Genomic DNA, 19,972 nt, shown 5'->3' on the forward strand with positions numbered 1-19,972 from the left:
AAGTAGGTAGCAACCCCAGATGAATTGATAATTAATTTACAAAATTATGAAATGAGGGAAGGCGTAACTAGTTCTTTGGGTACTCACTAGGAAAGACCTGATGGCAACAGGAAATGAAACTATAATTACTCTTTAATAAGGCACAGAGGGTGTAGGTGAAAAGAGGTACAGAGGTAGAGAGTGGGGACAGGAGACGGTGTGGTGAAGGAAGGAAGACAGTGCAGGAAGAGGCTGAGGAAGGGGAGAGGTAGAGAACATCACTCATGTAACCATGGATTACGGTTGGGAGCATTGGGTTGAGCAGACCCAATGGAGATGAAAGAGGACTTGGGGGCGGGAGTTTGATTTCTCATTTTAATAGAGTTTGGAAGGGAGAGGTGGACTTTTAACTATGGCAGCTTGAGGTTAGTTCATGAGCATATCCAAATCATCTCAGTCTTATCACTTTGAAGTTAACAGATCCACATCATCTCAGAGCTGTCAGCACCATTTGGTATTCTACTGGTCTTACTGCAGATGGCTTGAGCTTATCTGAGATTTACATATCATAGAACCAAAAGGCCCTGATAGCGAAGCCTAAATGGCTTCTTTCCACTCAACACATATTACCAGGGTGTGATTTTTAGTTAATGTATGATACAATTTGTAAACTATGTTTCTTTGACCTCTGGGATGGTTTGTGGTGATTTCTAGGTTCTCCTGTGCAGTCTTATTCCTGCCACGGCCACTTTATACTGGCTACTCGTAAACTTATTAATATACTGACCAGAAAAGGGGGAGAGTGGTCAGGGAGACCAGAATAAGATACAATTTTAAAACACCAGATATTCTGAATGAGAAGATTGACAGTTCCCACACACAGTGGTGAAATGAGGTAACCCTGGTTGTGTTCAGTTTGCAACAAGATGAAGGGTGAACTGTTCCCCGATTGGACTGGCTCACACTCCCAATGCACACTTGATGATTCCCATCCCTGGAAGGAGGCAAAAAAGTTAAAAGACTGCTGGTATCCTGAACTAAAACAATGTTCACTTAACCTAGTTATAACTATGCCTTAAAGTATATCAACAAAAATAGGACCATGAGGTTAAATTATATGAATAGTTTAGTGACTTTTCTTGAAAGATTCCATTTTTTCCCCCAGAACAACTAGACCAATTTCTAGTTCCACCAACTAATACAGCAATAATGTATACGTGCCTATTTTATTGTAACCCTTACAAACTTGAGTGTCTTAGAAGATAGAACCATCTTATATCATTTCTGCCAATTTCATGGCTGTGAAGTGAAACCTCAGAACTGTTTTAGTGTTAACTTATCTTTTTATTTGTGATTTGGAGATTTTTGTAGATTTGTTGATTGTGTTTAATTTTTCCTTTAAAAGCAGTTTGCTCATATGCTTTGAATTCAATTGTATTTTCTCTTCAGTTCTGAATTCTTTCTCTCCCACCTGCCCTTCCCCTAACCATTGAAAAAGCAAGAAAAACAAAACTAAGTGCAAATACCCATTTCACATGTTTAAAAAAATGTTTTAATCTGCACTCTGAATTCATCGCTTCTCTATCTGGAGATGGATAGTACATTTCGCCATGTAGCTCATATCCTCTAAATAATTTTCTCCTAGAGCAAGAGTTCCTAATCTCAGATCCCTGAACTTGGTTTAATATTTTGATAACTATATTTCAATATCATTGTTTTCCTTTGCAATTCTATGAATTTTATTTCATGCATTTAAAAACATTATTCTAAGAAAGGTCCAGAGGCTTTAGCAGTGTACCAAAAAGGGTACATGACACACACAAAAAGGTTAAGAATGTCTATTTACAGAATGGCTTGTTGTCCTTAATAACACACTGCCAAATTGTTATCAGTAAGACATCCTCTTAGAGTTATTTTGTTTCTGTAGTAGCTATACATTGCATGGTCACCCTCATAGGTCACATATTCTTGATCTTGCCTGATTGTTGTTAGGATCACATTCTATGGTAATAAAGCAAAGCAAAGCTAAATAGACAATGCCAAGATTAAGCCTTGAACTTGAACTCATTAATATCATGCCAATGATAAACAAGCCAATTAGTCTGACAATTCTATTTGTTGACATTACTGAATCAAAGTTCATTTTTTAGATTAGTGAAAAGAAGAGGAACCATACTGTTCTCTACATTTATCCAGTCATAAATTCTGCAAGAACCCACCTTCTCTGGGAGAAGACACATAAACATAAAGTGATTTTATGGGCTTTCTTTCCAAAAACAATAATGTAGAAAATTACTACCATTCACATACCCATAGTAACTTTTTGCAGCTTGTGCCTTAACTTGAGAGGATATACAACAGCCATAATAGCTGTAATGTTGTTTCTATGCAATCAATTCCATATAATACCCCTTTATTGATTAAAGAAAAAGAAAATTTTACCTTCTACAAGACTGTGGCTGATCATTGCCCCCAGAAAGAAAGGTATAATTTGTTTGTAAATTACTGTGGTGCTAGTTGCAAATTGTATTAATTAGTCTACCTTCCACACACCTCATTTCACTGTCCCCGCAGGCATCAAGTAAAATTTGCCGATTTTCTATGGAACCTGTTACTTGATGATGCATTCTTATACTTCTGGAAAGTGGCAGTAGTATTCTTGATAGTCTTCAAAGAGTTGCAAGGAGAATTAATAGATCTGTCAATTGCATTTGGATTTATTGGTGTTGAGGGGAGTGGGCTGTGAGGACTCACATACGTTTACAGGAAGCTCTCCTATTTCAAGACTAGGGATTTCTAATATTCATACTTGATGGTTTTCTTATATCTGTAGCATACATATTTGTCCTTGTACTCTGATTTCCCCTGGCTCCCAGCCTTGTTCAGGCTCCATCACCCCTTACCCTACCTGGTACAGTTGCTATGTTCTCTTCAGGAGTCAGCTTGGTGGGAAACTTTCCCACTCCTGCCCTGGGAAAGAGTGCTGACTTACTGCTCTGCTTACTCCCAGTATGATGTTGGGCAAGTAACCTCTATGTGCCTCAGTTTCTTTCTCTGTAAATAAAGATAATCAAATGAAATAACATATCAAAAGCATTTTGCAAGCCTTGAAGAGTCATAGATATGCTATTAAGCTAATATGGTAATAGGTTAGCTATTACAGAAAGGTGAAGTGGACTAGTTGCCCCAGTCTCAAGTCTTAAAAGCATTCATCTTCACTCACTAGTTTTTGAATAAGGGACTTATTACATACTAAAAATAAAAGAAAATTCTTCTAATAGAGAAGATAAAGTATAAGAATTTAGGTTGAAAAGCATGAATGGTATAGTATAAAGAACAACAAATTTGGATTCAGGTACTTTGGGTTCAAGTCTTAGGTTCTCTACTTATTAGTTGTATCACTATATCTCAGTTGCAGTTTCCTCATCTGCAAATTGAGATAGACTAAATGAACTCTATCCTTTCTACCTCTAAATCCTATGATCACATGTGCCTATGATCACAGAAGCAGAGTAACCCCTTTGATCTTCAGATTGGGCAGATGGAGTTTCTTCTTTCTCAGATTAGAAAGAATAAAAGTGCCTTTCCTCTAACATCTGAACTCAGCCTACTTGAGCAGGATCCTGTGAGAGTAGAATGGAACAAAAACCTAAGCACTGACTCACTGACAGTAAGTAGGAGGAGGTGGTGAAGTGCTCCTGGGTCCCATGAATGTGGGAGGGGGTTCTGGAGTCATCTAGTAATGTCACAAAGAGGAAAGTTAAATATTTCTGCTGTCAGTACTTCAGGGAGATTCCTATAGCAACTGAAAAACCATTGTAATACCTTCTGAATGAAGATTCATTACATAATAAAAGTGAAAAAATATTCTTTCCAAGGAGATAGTAACTAAAGTTTAAGAATTTAGGTGGAGAAGCAGCATTGTCTAGTAGAAAGAGTAACAGATTTAGTATCAAGGTCTCTACTACTTATTAGTTGGGACACTAAATTTCTTTGGGTCTCAGTTTCCTCATCTGTAAAATGAGAGAGTTAAACTAGATGAGAGCTAAGGTCCTTTCTACTTCAAATCCTATGATCTCATGAGTGTAGTTTACAGAAACAGAGTAGCCTCTTTGATCGTCAGTCTACTAATCCATAACCTCAAGAATTAGAACCATGAGGGTCTGGGAAACATTATATACTCATCAAAGTTCGTCTTTGCCACAATCTCTCTGCCCAGACCCAGGTTTCTGTAATGACCTAGGTTCTGTAATGATCCTCTCTGTAACGCTGTTAGTCCCTTTGTCCCCAAGTTCCTTTTTTGATGGTTAGTGTACCCAATTTCTGTTAAGGAATTGTTGTGCCCACCAAGACATTATTTCTCTGAGTAGCAGACATAATTTAGACCTATTTTTTCATTCAGATCCTGATCAAAACTTAACTGTGTAGAGTTTAATTTCTGCATGTTCTATCCTTGGTAGGCTGGCCTTTTAGATAACATTTTGAAAAAAATGAATTCACATTAATATATTAATTGACAACAATGGCTTAATATGGAGTATTTTAATTTGGACAAAAGACCTTCTGGAAAAGGGTATAAGGGCCTCTTAACCTAGGGTCTATGGACTGTCCCAAGGGAGTACATGGATAGATTTCAGGGGGCTTGTGAACTTGGACAGGAAAAATATTGCATTGTTATTTACAATAATCTCTAACTGAAATTTAGCATTTTCTTTAATAATTTTTAAACATTTAAACTCTGAGGAGTACCCAGATTGCCAAAGGGATTCATTACACAAAAATTTTTAGAACCTATGTCCCAAAGAAATAATGCATCTTTACCCCCCAAAGGAATGAGTCTATAAATGGCAAAATTTCAAGTATTTTGGAGCAGACCAGCCATGTAGAGAACTCATTGATTTTGAAGGAAGGTCTTTCCCTAGAACCCCTAAACAAGTATCATATAATAGCTCTGCCATCCAAAAATAACATTTATAGACTAAGAGAATACTTTTCCCAAGTCCCATTTGCACTGACATATTGGCTCCCTAAAAGGCTAGCTACATCTCCCTTTCAGGGTTATAGGAGTAACTCTGAGGGGCTGTGGGGTTATTCTCTAGTGTTATTATCTCAAGCCTCCTTTTCAGTGTACTCCCCTTCACATCAATTGCCAGTGCCAATGAATATCTCTTCAATATCACTGATACTATTGATTAGAGCTCTGATATCATTTAATCAATTAATATAAATTAGCTTTAATAAAGGAATATCCATTGAGAAGCTATAGCAAGAAACAATTGAAAACACATCTTCCCAACCTAGGGGCAAACTTTCCACATAAATTTATGGGAAGACTGGGGTCAAATGAATGCCACAAAGCATTTGACCCAATAGGTTCACTTCCAAATATGTCATAGACAATTCATTCCAGAAAATATCATCTTAGCTGCTAGATACAATTCACTGCTGAGCTGGATTCTGAAGGTCATCCTTCACTGGGTTCAACTACTAGAAAACTATTATGAACTCCAGTTCCTGGGTCACTAGTGGCTGGCACTTTCAAAACTCACAAAGTTGCATGTAGCTATTTGCAATACTCCTTCACCTAAGAACCAGAAAGAATGAATGCAAAGATTCAAACAGAGGCATTACATGTAGGCTAGGTGAAGAGATAGGGCTTTGGCAGCAAGAGACTGCTATCACCACTGTTACTCCTTCTCTCTCGCCACCTGGAGGCTTATAGCATTTTAGCATTTATCCTCCTGCCAGCAGGAAAGAGAAATTGATTTCACCGGTGTCTTTTGTGTGCATACCAAGTTTTAGTTCATCAGCCAACCAAAAGGTCTTTTGTTCACCAAGCAGTAAGTGGACAGGAAATAATCAGAGAATACCTTTGCATGCTCTGTTGTGGAGATCTAGGCCCCTCTACTCCACATTGTCATCACACACTTCCACAAGCAGGCTCCCCACACACATACATGTATGAATACTCCCAATACTGGAGCCTCTCTGGTCAATACACCATTGAACAACCATAATTGGGGGGAAGGGAACGAGCCAATGAACTCTCAGTCCTCGAAGCATTTGAAGATATTCTCTGCTTCATTTTAATATTTAGAGCATACCAAATATTCTCTACCTGCTTCCTATCCAACCATGTGGAAACTTTGTTGAGCCTACTTTCAGTCATTACTGGCTCACATATCGGTACTGTGTAATGATAAAAAGCCCTCTAATTGGCTATGGGCTGAAAGGACTCACAAACTGTTGAACTGGAAATGAATATGCATACCAAAGAGGCAACCCACCAAATTATCAGTGTTTTTCTTTGGAAGAGATTGAAAACTGCTTTGAGCTTCTAGGGGAAGAGGAGCTGACCATATTCTTCTTGGAGCCATTTGTCCAAGAGCACAAGGCACTTTTGTTTCTTTTATACCTATTCTTTCCTGATAGTAGATAAACAAGTATTCTGAGATGGTAGTGTCTAGGTAACCTGGTGAGTTTGGGAGATTCAGAGGTTCCATCATAATCATCATTGGCCACCAGAGCAGGTAGAAATAGCTGAGGTTAACAAGCAGCAACTATAAGATTGATGTAACCTAGAACTGAATTTGTGGGCATCGTAAGATCTGAAGAATCTGAAGCCCAACAGCAGCAAAGCACACTGAAGAGACAAAGCAATATCTATGCAATAACTGGTATTTTATTCTTCTCACACGCCCAAGAAGAAGAGATGATAGAGTCTCAGCACCAAAAAGGAGATCTAGGCAAAAAGAAGTGAGTGACCTGCCCAGCAGAGAGCTGAGGGGAACTTCGTTAGGCCTCCATGAAGTAAAAAAAGGATTTCCAAAGCTAGGAGTTAGAAGTTACACCTTGATCGCACATGTTCTCTGTGAACATAAAGTACCATTGTACTTTAAGTTTGAACCCACTCTCTGGGACCTTGTTTATGGAAGGGAAAGCAGTTTGGGATGAATGTTTTGTTCTGTGTTTGTTACAACTTCTCAGTAAATCCCTTTCTAAAAAGTTAATGGAGTTCAACTAGCTAATTGGTAATATAGAGCATACTGGTGGAAACTCAGGAGCTAAACTGTTAGAAGCCCATCCCCTCAGGGTTTTCTAACCTTAGAATATGAGGCTAGAAGCAATTTTGCCATTGGGACCCCAACCTGAGTATGAAAGTGCTTCACTGGGGAGACTGATCCCAGAGGGTAGATACTTCACGAGTATCCATAAATTTGTTCCTGCCAACAACAAAAAAGGTAACTATAATTGTCTATGAAAGCCCCTTCAGAGTAATGAGACTTCATTATATTGAGAAAATAGTCTATTCAGCAGTATGCTATTAAGTGTTATAATGGTAAGCCTGACCTAAAATTATCTAAAGAAATGAACAAAGAACGTTGAGTCAAATGACACTCGGTTTTTTAAAAATCCTGTGAACCAGTTCAGTAGTTTATATTGTATCTTTTTCTGTCCAAGTGAATGAGTTCTATTCTTCTGGAACATTATTTTAAATCATAGTCTTGGAACTAAAAGGGACATCAGATTTCTTTATCTACTCTAATCTCTTCATGATACCGGCCCAAAGAAGTAGATTGATTTGGCCAAGGTCTTGTAGCTGTATAGTGGGGAGGGTTGTCACCAGAATATCCAATCCAGTATTCCTTCCACTATACCAGGATTTATGCTTCAGCTTTGTCACAGCTGTCTTAGTGCAAATGTGAACTGGACTGTGACTTTTTTTTTTCTGACTCTGACATGACTCATCTCCTTTTGGTTAGGTGGCTAAGAAACTGTGTAGATTATGAAAAGGCGTCAGAAAGTTTAGAGCCATATTCTTTCTTTGGTAACTGTTGGGAATGAAAAGTAGATGAATCATTAGTATTAAAGCACTAGTTTTAATACGTCTAACCTTTCCAAATTATGTTATCTCTTCTTAGAACTTCCCTCAATGCCTGAGACTTCCTTGCTGTGGAACAGGTGACCACTCATTTGGTCTTCTCAACATGGAAGCCCTTTCCCCTTCTCCCATTGGTAAGTTCCTCATGAAGCCTCCATTTTGTGAGGGGACTTAGGTCAACCTACTTTTTCATTCCCCTCCTTGTCCCTTTCCTGGCTTTCTATACTTCAAAATCATGCATTCCATCTATCTTAAGCCCCTTTTTGTGTGTGCATTCCCTCCCATATCAAAATGTAAGCTCCTTGAGGGCAGGGACTGCCTTTTGCTTGTATCTATATCCTCAGAGCTTAGAACAGCACCTGGAACATACTAAACACTTAATAAATGGTTCTTTCCTTCCTTAAGAAACTTGTTAATATTGTTTCATAAGTAAGTCTCAGAACATCTTTTATGGAAACTAGAATTATCTCAATTATTTCTCAATATTTATTGGATCCTCATGGACAGGACATTATGCAAAGTATTGCAGTAGCTGGGTTGAGTCCTTACTTACATGGCTTGTAGCTCCAAAAGGAATGTCACTGTTAAAAGCAACAAAAAACTGCATTATAAAATATTTTTCTTGTCTGTCTTTTTCCTAGCGTTTAAATACCCATCATTCTTAAAAAGCTGTCATAAATTAATTAGAAGAATTGAGGTACATCAGCATCTTCACAATTCTATAGATGTAGATACTTTCACCACCTCTTATAAATTATACTCCCTCCATACCTTCTAATCCTGAGAGATTCTTGTCCATGTTTTCCCATGGATCCTGCATAGGGGATACATGCAACATGACACAAAAAAAGCCTTCTTGTTCTTTTAGTATCTTGGGATACTAAATTATTATCATTGTAATACTTGGGATACCCAACTCTTGCCTTTCATTCTCATTTTAAGACAAGGCTTCCCTACTTCCCAAGCATATATCAATTAAATAAACAATAAACGAGGCTCTGTGCTAGACACTGGGGACACAAATGTAAAGGATGAAGCAATCCCTGCAGGACAAGAACTTACTTTCTAATGTAGGCCATTAATAATGCCCTTAATCCTTTTTGTTATGTGTAATTCATCACTGGAAATACATTACAACTTCTTTAAATCTAAAATTTCCTTTCCATTACATTTGGTGTTATATAAACTGTCCTAAAAATCTTAGTATAATTTTAAGCTGCTTTACTAAAGCTTAAAATTGCACTAAGACTTTTGGGAAGCACAGTATGTCATTTCAGTTCTCCTAAGATCATAGTTTTTCATTATTCACAATTGAGTATTATCACTAGGAAAATATTAGTGTGAAAGAAACAAGTTTTTATGACAATGTGTAGCTTAGAATCCCTAAAAACCCTGTGGAGTATTTTTTTCCAAGTATAATCCAGTGCAAATTTTTCCTACTATTCAGCTGCAGGGTCAACTCATTGCCTATATGTGGCATCTATTAAAGAAATTCTTACTTATATTGATGGATGTTGATAGACTAAATTGACAAATATCAAGTTAATCCTCATGTCATAAGGCTTTCATACATTTTGTTTATCAAAAATGGATGTTGAGGCTGATATCCTTTGCATTACTATGTATTTCACTGAGAAACTTTGTAGAGTTTTAGGGGAAAAAAATAAAAGAAGATGTGGTCAGCCTGTAGCTTCCCTCAGAACAATTCTTTGCATAATGCAGATTGTAGTCCTTTATCACAAAGCTTCCTTCCTCTTTATTGTTCTTCCAACATTCTGCGTGTGTACCCCCTCTTAGCTTGGGGTCCTTTACCCAAAAACCTGAAGACGTTTGATTGCCAACCCAACCTCTCAACTTTAGATCCCATGAGTTTCTGGTTTTTATTTCTCAGTCATTTTGTCTTTTGTTCTATTAACCCATGGAGTGAAGCAATGTATTTGATGACATCTACTCCATTCTCTAGGGCTGGGTGATAATCTTTTACTTGTTCATCCCCCATTAATACCTGCCACGTTCTACCTTTCCTTCACCCTGAGGATGTAGTAGACAGGACAATATTCTCCTGAGAAATCTCTGAGCTTTTTAGGTCTGATGGTCCTTCTTTAGTGACTTTTGGTCTTTTTGACATGTATATCTTCATTGTAAAGATTACTATATTGATTCATTTAGCTATAATAATTTTTCAAGATACTAAAATATTCAAGATATTTCTATAGCTAGTGAAAAACAATGTCATAATATTTTAAACACAAATTTCACAGACTGTCAAGGGTGAATGTTTGTTGTAATTGTCGGGTGATGTCAGCCCTTCACTCCTAGATTTAACCATCTCCCTAGGGTCACATCTTTAGTAAATAGTAGATTATAACTGCTCAAAGACATAAACTATGTTTTCAGTTTCTTTTTTTATTAATTTATTTTGATTTGTCAACAGTCACTTCCATAAGCTTCTGAGTTTCAAATTTTTCTCCCCTTCCCTCTGCATTTCCCTCCCCAAGATGGCACACAATCTGATATAGGCTATACATACACATTCGCATCAAACATATTTTCACACTAGTGATATGTAAGGGAGAATTAGAATCAATAGGAGGAACCACAGGAAAGAGAAAATAAAACAAACAGAAAAAATAGTAAATAGTATGCTTTGATCTACATTCAAACTCCATAGTTCTTTCTTTGGGGGTGGGTAGCATTTTCCATCGTGAGACTTTTGGAGATGTCTTAGATCCTTGCATTGCTGAGAAGGGCTAGTCTATCAAAGTTAGTCATCACATAATGTGGCTATTATTGTGTACAATGTTCTCCTGGTTCTGCTCACTTCACTCAACATCAGTCCATGCAAGTCTTTCCAGGTTTTTCTGAAGTCTGCCTGCTCATTGTTTCTTATAACACAATAGTATTCCATTACATTCATATATCACAACTTGTTCAGCCATTCCCCAGTTGACAGGCATCCTCTCAATTTCCAATTCTTTGCCACTACAAAAAGAGCTGCTATAAATATTTTTGTACATGTGGGTCCTTTTCCCATTTGTATGATCTCTTTGGGATACAGCCCTAGAAGTGCTATTGCTGGGTCAAAAGGTATGCACATTTTTTTTTTCCAACCAAAGATAAAGTTTGTTAAAGATCCTCCATATTAGCCAGACTTGGGGAATCTGAGAGTCTGTGAGGCATTGGCTAGATTCTAAGAATCTGAGCCTATGCACATTTTGGGCATACTTCCAAATTGTTCTCCAAAAAAACCTGGATTATTTCACAACTCCACCAACAATGCATTAGTGTTCTAATTTTCCCACATCTTCTCCAACATTTATAATTTTCCTGTTTTGTCATGCTTCAGTTTCTTTTACATTTCCCCACAATGCTCTTCACAGAGTAGGTATAAAATAAGCATTAAATGACTGATGAGCTAATCTTAGTTCATATATTGCTAGGTCTTGATGAACGACAGCATGAATATATCATGAAGAACAGATTTTGTGTTTGGGGTGAAAATACTAGAAATTACAATGGAAAGAACACTGGCTCTTCAGTCAAGGGACCTGGGTTCAGATTCTGCCTTCCACAATCACTATCTATGTGAGTTTGGGGGTATTTAATTTCCTCATTTATAAAATGAAGGGGTTGGACTAGATGACTTCTGAGATCTCTTCTATCCCTAGATTTCCAATCTTATGAAATTCTGTCTTCACATCTATTTCTATTTCTGAAAAATTTGGAGAAGCAATTGCCTATAAACACAGTGAGGTTCATATTCAGTATATTCTACGGACTATTGTGAATGATGATGATCAACTCCAAATGTCAAATAATTTTTATGCAACTCTGAATTTGATATTATAAAGAGTTTTAATTATAGATATTTACTTACCTGCTAATCTATGAAAGATAAAACAACCTAGGAAAAGTCCTAAATATAAACTAATAGCATAAATTTGGCTAGAATAAATATCTTCTAACTGTGTCCTACATAATTATAGCTTAGTGGTTTACGTGAAAGGACAGGTGATATGGAATGGAAAACCTGCCATTCTCTCTTGAACCATCAAGATTTCATAGTTATGTACTTAAAGAAAGGCCAGCTTGTCGTAATATACGTGGCAATTTATATTCAGTTCTGGTCTGACCTTCCCCTTTTGCAAATCCCTCAGTTCCTAACTACTATATTTCAGAATGAAACATGGAAAATTAATGCAGTTTTTTTCCCCTCTGGACCCATCTCTTGTCTCCAGAATATGATATGCTCCCTTTCAGTGCCACATTCTGGCCTAAGAAGCTTCATCATTGATTTAGAGCTTGGAGGGTCCTCAGAGGCTCTCTAGGTCAACCCCCTGATTTTACTGATAAAGAAACCAAGGTCTAGAGAGGTTAATAATAATATTAACATTAAAATTTATGTGGCAATTAAGGTTTGAAGATCATTTTATATATGTTATATCATTTGATCATCACAACAGCCCTATGAGGGAGGTGCTACTGTTAAGTCATTTTACAGATGTGAAAACTGATGCTGAGTGAATCTAAGTGACTTACCCAGCAGTGTCTGAGGCAATAGTGGAACTAGGTTTTTGATGTTTTGTTTCCAATGTCAGGACCCAAGCTACAGAGAGAGCAAGACAGATAGAGAGAGAAAGAGAGACAGAGAGACAGAGACCGACGGGAGAGAGAGAGAGAGAGAGAGAGAGAGAGAGAGAGAGAGAGAGAGAACCAGAAGAAGAACTAGGAAGAGAAAGAAGAGAGGGTGGGAACCAGAGAAGACAGAGAGAGAATCAGAGACATGCTGACAGAGACAAACACACATGAAGAGACAGAGACGAAGAGAAACACAGTAACAGATCAAGCACTGGTCTGATTGCTCCATGTTGGAGATAATATTCAATCCCATCCTTCCACTCATGTCTGGTCCCTGTGAGAGTTGGGAAGTAGAGCACTGTTCCCTTAGGTGGATGTGGTTACTTCCTGCAGGGGTGGTGTGATCACATCCCTTCTCACCAGCAGGTCTGTCTCATCAGAATACTGTGATTGCTCTGGGTCCAGGATCCTGTGTTTCTCAGAGGCTATAGTCAACATTTTAGTGGAAGTGTTTCTAGCCTAGGTCCTGACACCCAGTGAAGAAAATAGGTAAACATAGTTTTCTTAGCTGCTGGTTTGTGGACTCTCAAATACTCTATTATCAATATATTTAATAGAAGTCTTGGGATTTTGATTCTTGCTTATGAATTCTATGTAACTCCTCTCAGAAAGGTTATGGGGTCTGACACTGTACTGATATCTTGACTGCATAAATAGCTATAATTAATAAGCATTTGTCGAATATCTACTTACTGTTTATTGCTAGACACTGAATAGAACAAGTCAAAAATGAAAAGATAGAATTACCACCTGGACTCTGAAAAACTAGTCATTCTAAGATGCACTGATAGGCCAGTGCTCAAGTAAATCAGGTCTTGTGAAAGTATGAATTTTAATTTTTTAAATATATGAGATATGGTATTCGAAACATAGTTCAGGCTGCTAATGTTCACTGTCATTTCTGTGACACTTGGAAATGTGAGAACAGAAAAAATATGGTGAATTGGTAACATTTAGGGGGAGTTTTTGAAACTTATTTATACATGCCTGAAAAAAGTAGCCAGAAAGATAAAATCAAAGAATAATTTGAATAGTATAGCTGGGAGGAACTTGAGAAATCATCTGGTCCAGCTCTATATCATTACAAATGAGGAAGTTGGGGTTTCAAAATGAAGTGAACCGTCCAAAGTGATAGAGCAGGTAAAAGGTGAAAATAGAATGTAAACCCTGATCTTCTTGCCAGTACTCTTTCCACTGCTGAACTTTTTTTTCTAAGATACAGCTTCCTGATCTTGTTTACATAAGTAACTTTACCATTAGTGCTCCTTCTCCTGTGCTCAAATCCATATGTTGGAAAATAAAAAGACTCTTGGCAAGAGACAGACATTTAGAAGATATCTTCCTCCTAAACCATTCAGATCTACATTTCGACCTGGAAGCCCATCAGCAATGTGGTCATCCATTTGCACCATCTGGAGAATATTAGTATGGAGTTCTACTGGTCTCCTTGAAAATCCTCCTACAGACAGAAGGGGGCCTAATAGAAAGGCAGGAAAAGCTAACTTGATTTCCAGCAGAATGAAATAAGAACTAAAATTGTGCTTAAATTATATCAAATTGCTTTCCTTAATATAGACTCTTGATCAGAAATACAGGCAATGGAAAATAATGACAAGCCATCTCATCAGTAAGTTGTCATTACATAACTCATAAATAAACAAACAAGAGGCAATGGAATGGAAGTACTCTTGGCATTCATCCACCTGAGTTATACTTTTCAGGTGTTGCCTTGTGACCCCAAATCATAAATGACAGTTTATGGCTCTATAATGGATGAAAGCAAGCTTATAGTTCAGGATATGCAAGCTCAAGTGAGCCAGTTCTTTCCAGCTGGAACTAGATTGTTGCCATGACAACATCCAAATGATAGACAGATTTTTGAATGTGCAGTGGTCTACTGGTGATAACAGAACTTCCAAGATTTCTACTAAGTGTTTTCAGACCTGCTAAGATCTCCAAACTGTGATGATACTGAATGCCATGTTTACAGAGCAACTCTTTAAATGCCTCCTTTTAAAATTCTTAAAATGAAAAAGTTAAACTATTTATAGCTTTTAACAACCATTAGCATTTATATAACTTTATTTCAGGAGTATTACAATAGAAGGCCCACATTCCACACCCAACAATTCCTATTTACTATAAAGAAGCTTGTATAGAATTCCTGAAGAAAGAAAAAAGGATAGTGTCCTTCAGCTAATTGTAAGTCATTTCCAAGGTCACTTTCTCTTGTGACTTTGGAAGGAATGTGAAATTAATATGGCAAACATTCTATGGGAGGTTTAGAATTTTCTGTGGCTCTTTTGAGGTCTATAGAAACTATTCTTTTAAGAATGCCTTGCATTCATATAGCCTTTTCACTCCAGTTAAACACAGGAATGAATAATAGCTAGTAATACCTGAGCAGTTTCTAGGACATGATTATTTTTTTTATTGCAACTGAAGTATACTCCAAAATTCCTCTCACTCTAATCTCCTAAAAATTCTTTTGATATCCAACATTAGAGAAAATAGCATGAAATGCTGACATTTTGAAGGCAACTGGAGTCTCTGGTCTTCGGCAAACAGGAAGCTGGCTGCTAGTATCTGGAGTGATCAACTCTAAAAGCCTAGTATATTTTAAATGAATTTGGGGAATTATAATTTTGCAGCCTTATCTTGACTCATTAATGGATGGGCTTCACTACGCTGTGTAATTATAATGACTAAACTTGGCCCCTAGGAAGAGATGAAAAAATGTATCTCAATCACCAAATCTAATGACTTTTTTCAAGCCTCATCTTTCTTGACCTCTCTATAACATTTTACAATGCTAACTATTCTTTCCTCCTGGATTCTTTCTTCTCTCTGGGTTTCTATGATACTGCTTCCTTCTAGTTCTCCTGCTACCTCTCTGAATGGTCTTTCTCATTCCCCTTTTCTGGACCTTCCTCCATGTCACACCCACTAAGTATGAGTTTTCCTCAAGGCTCTGTTTTTTCCTTCTTTCTTCTCTGTATACTATTTAATGCAGTGATCTCATGAGCTCCCATAGAATCAGCTGTCATCTCTCTGTAGATAATCCCAAGATCTCTAGTTTCTCTCCAGAGTCCCAGTCCCGTATGAAATAAAAAAGTGAAATCAACAAGCATTAATTACCTACTATGTGCTGAAAAAATGATACAAAGAAAGGTTTAAAAAAGTAGCCTCTGCTCTGAAGGAGTTCACCATCTAATGAAGGAGGAAACAGCAAATAACTACATATGTACAAACAAGTTTGAACAAGATAAAATTGTAGATAATCATTAAGTGAAGGAATTGGCATTAAACAGGATCAAGAAAGGCTTCTTGTCAAAGGTTTACTTTAGCTTTGACCTGAATGAAGGTAGCCAAGAGATAGAGATAAGGCGGAAATTCCAGGCATGTGAGATACATCACCAACTGCCTAATCTATTTGATAATTGAAAATAGATGCTCTATAGTCTTCTCAAACTCAACACTCCCATAACAGAACTTACTATCTTCACCCCAAAGTTTGTTATTCAGTCCTTCAATTGTGTCTGACTCTTCATGACCCCACAAACTTGTCCTTGGGGTTTTCTTGGCAAAGATACTGGAGTGGTTTGCCATTTCCTTCTCCAGTGTGTCCCTATTTTACAGAAGAGGAACTGAGACAAATAAGGGTTGTGACTTGCCCAGGTTCACACAGTTAGCAAGTGTCTGTGACTAGATTTTAAATTCTTTGAAGTCATGGACTTCATTTGCTTTTTTATTTGAAGTTCCAGCACTTACTATAGTGCCTAGCACTATAAATGTTTGTTTGTTAATATATGCTTGTTTGTTCGTTGATACCTTGCTCCATTCTTCACATAAGTGATTAACTATGGATTTGTAATATTGCATACACTGCCAGGCTTGGTTAGTTTTGCTGAATCTCTCTGTCTCTGTCTCTCTCTCTGTCTCTCTCTGTCTCTCTCTCTCTCTCTCTCTCTCTCTCTCTCTGTCTCTCTTTCTTATTCTTTTGTTACAAGGGATGGTTCATTGTATAGAGGAGTGGGAGAGGGCTATATTTGGAAATGAAGGTGATATAAAGAAAGTTATAAATGATTTTTAAAAAGGCACTGATTACAATTAACAAAAAAAAATAGTTTAGTTTCACTAAGGAATCAAAAGATGAAAGACATGGACAGTGTATAGACTTTCTGTCTCTACTTTTAACTTATGGCTCAGTCCAAAGATGAGTCAGGTTTATTTTTAAATGTTCAATTTTGGCAAACACTTATTTGGAAGGTTTTTACAATTTTTCTAAATGCCAAATATCTAAATGGATAGTGAAGTGTCTGGAGAGCTATAAATGTGTTTCTCCTTGAAATTATAGTGGTCATACTCCAGTTTATTGCATTTGTTAGGAATTATAGTAAGCAGCAGATGTGATAGACTGAGCATTGAAAGGTGCAGTCGGGGCTGTCAAAGAATTTGTCATGTTTTTAAAATCATCTAACTTTCTGTGTATAACAACGTTCACATCCAAAAACATTTCCCTCTGCCCTTCCTGAACACATGCTGGGATTTTGTTGGGTTGTTTTTACTGGTTTATGACTGATTTTTTTTAAAGCAATTTTGTAAGGAAAAATATACAGATGGTATAATGTTGTAGATGGATTCTTTCAAATAGATGAAGAGTTGAAAGAGGTAAGAATGAGCCACCTCACCAAGGGTTTTTCTCCAAAGAACAATATACTATTTTTAAACTCTCTGGAAGAAAAAAAAAATTATAATCTGTCCACAGTTAATTTATTGATATCACTATCAATCAATAATCAAATCAAAAAGCATTTATTAAGTATTTACTCTGCACCAGACCCTGTGTTTGGAACTATTTATAAAGGTAAAAAATCAAAATGTTTATAGCCTCAAGGAGTTTATATTCTAAGAGGGAATGATATGTATGCATAAAAGTAAATATATTCTTTTGAAGGAGGGAGAAACAAACATCTGCCTGAATCAGTAAGGGTCTCATGTAGGGAATGGTGTGAGAGTAGAGTTTTGAGGAAAATTAAGGATTCTAAGAGGCAGAGATGAACTATAGCAAGTAGACCAGTTTAACTGGAAAATAGAATATTTGAAGCAGAGTCATCTGTAACAATCCTAGAAAGGTAGGTTGGGACTAGGTTATGAAGGGCTGTAAGTGCCAATGAAAGGAATTTGCATTTTATCCTAGAGATAATAGAGAGTCCCTCAAGCTCTTGCAGTGCAGGAATGACATGATCAGGCCCATGTTTTAGGAAAATTACTTTGGGGAGCATGAGTTGGAGATCTGAGAAACTTGAGGCAGGAAGACCAATTAGAATGACAGATAGATAGATAGATAGATAGATAGATATAGTTAGATAGAGATAGTTATAGATAAATAGATAGATATAGATATATAATTGGACTTATAGTTCAAGTGAAAGGAGATAAGGGCCTGAAACGGGGTTATGGCCCATAACCCATAGTGGAGAGAAGGGAAATGATGGAAAAGATGTGAAGGTAGAATAAATACTACTGAATAACTAATTGAACATTGAGGAGTTGAAGGTCCAGGAATAACTCTGAGTATGAAAGTATAGATGACTGGAAGTAGATTATGACTTTCCACAGAAATAGAGAAGCAAGGAAATGGGTGGCTCAGTGGAGTGGGAGATAGTGACTTCCATTCTGGATGTAGACTTTGAGATGCTTTCGGGTGTCCAGTTGGAAATGTCCAAAAGAAAGCTGGTGAGGTGGGACTAAAGCTCAAAACATAGACTAGAATCACAGAGTATCTCTATAGATGAAAACTGAACCAATGGAAGTAAATAGAGGAGAGAGACAGACAGATAGTCAGAGACAGAGATAGAGACAGAAAAAGAGAGATAGAAAGTGACAGAAACAAAGACAAGGGAGGGAGAGCCAAGAATCGAGCTTTAGGGTGTATCCACAGTTAGGGGGCAGGATATGGATTCAGCAAATAAAACAGTGGATTCACTGGACAGGTAGGAGGGGAACCAAGATAGAAGTCTGTCATGGAAACTTAGAAAGGAGAGGGTATGCAGGAAGAGATACCAAAAATACAGCCCTAAATTTAACTTACTCTTCTTTAGACAGTCTTTGCTATAACTTGTTGTATATACCTCATCTTTGGATATAATATGGCCCAAAAACAGGAGATGAAACAAAGCAGGTATCATTGCAAAATGAATCGTTGAATTCTCAAGTTCATTTCCCTCAGGTAAAACATGACCTCAATTTTTTAAATATAGAAAGGAGCTTAAGGTGAATTGGGACATTAGTTTTTACAAAGCTAATTCTACAAACTAATAAAATGCAAAATGATTTTTTTCTTGAAATTTGCACGATCACTGACTCTAAATGTACCTAAAAAATGCAACAAAACCAAATTTAGACTGTTTGTAGAAAAGAGCAGCCTCTTTCCTTCTTGTCTCTATTTTTCCTTTTCTGTTTCTTTAGCTTAAAAATATAAGAAATTATAAAAATGGAATGAAAAATTACTTTGATTCAGAATCAAACTCTTTACAAAGGCTATAGGTATTTTTATTATTGTGTATGTATCCCTGTACACATTTTATCTATAATCCAAACTCTGGCTAAAGTTAAGATGCATCAGTTACTTTCTACTTTAGTCACATTTGCCAACTGTCATCCCAAGATGGGAATGGCAGTAAGAGAAAAGCAAGGGACAGTACAGAGAGAGCCAGGTGGATATCAGGATATAGTATCAGGAAGAGGATAGCCAAAGTAAGGCAGGGCCAGATAGCAGGGATAAACTGAAGCCCTGGAATCTAGGAAATCAAACTGGATTCAGAAGAAAGCTAAAGGCCAGGGAACTCACAGACCAGAAAAGTAGTCAGGAATAATAGCTGCTAGGGCTGAAGTTAAGCATCCATCCAATATCCAGGAATTCCATGTGTGACATGGGCAGTAGGAACACAAAGGTGAGCCACATCCTCAGGGAGGATCTATTATTTTTCTCTCTGGTATGGCTTTGTCTTCCTATTGGCTATCAGTGGCTAAAGGTCTGCAGGTGTGTGCAGGAAATATTTGTTATTGGAGGAAATATGAACTTAGGTTGGAACTGTGCCTAACTCATGATTTAGGTAGGTGTAGTAGAACTGGGGTTGCAAAGATATTCTAAGGGGCAACTTAGGATAGGTGGCACAGGAGATAGAGCAGATCGAATTAGGAAGACCTGAGCTCAAATCTGACCTCAGACATTTACTAGCTGTGTGACCCTGGACAAGTCACTTAGTTTCAATTGTCTCTAAAAAACAAAACAAAACAAAACAAAAAAGCCTATTCTTACAATTAATGCTGTCAAAAGTTTTGTAGGAAAATGGATATGTTGAGGCTTATTATTAGGTAGATTTCTTCTCCCTTTTGCTCTAGGTCCTAATATAGTGTTTTATGCCTTAGCTCTTTTTTTTTCTTTTTTAATAGTGAGATTAGTCAACT

At 37.2% G+C, this 19,972-nt stretch overlaps 1 protein-coding gene across 3 annotated transcripts in view; it reads left to right on the forward strand.

The window, feature by feature from the left end:
• Window positions 1-19,972, forward strand: part of ST6GAL2 (ST6 beta-galactoside alpha-2,6-sialyltransferase 2) — a 203,149-nt gene that overhangs the window by 13,940 nt on the left and 169,237 nt on the right. For all 3 annotated transcript variants that reach the window (XM_078147363.1, XM_020987933.2, XM_078147364.1), the window contains exon 2: window positions 7,902-7,995. The gene's annotated coding sequence lies outside the window, so the exon portion shown is untranslated. The remainder of the gene's footprint in view (window positions 1-7,901; window positions 7,996-19,972) is intronic.

Source organism: Phascolarctos cinereus, unplaced genomic scaffold (genome assembly GCF_003287225.1).
Source record: "Phascolarctos cinereus isolate Bilbo 61053 unplaced genomic scaffold, phaCin_HiC Scaffold_7;HRSCAF=346, whole genome shotgun sequence".
NCBI lineage: Eukaryota > Metazoa > Chordata > Mammalia > Diprotodontia > Phascolarctidae > Phascolarctos > Phascolarctos cinereus.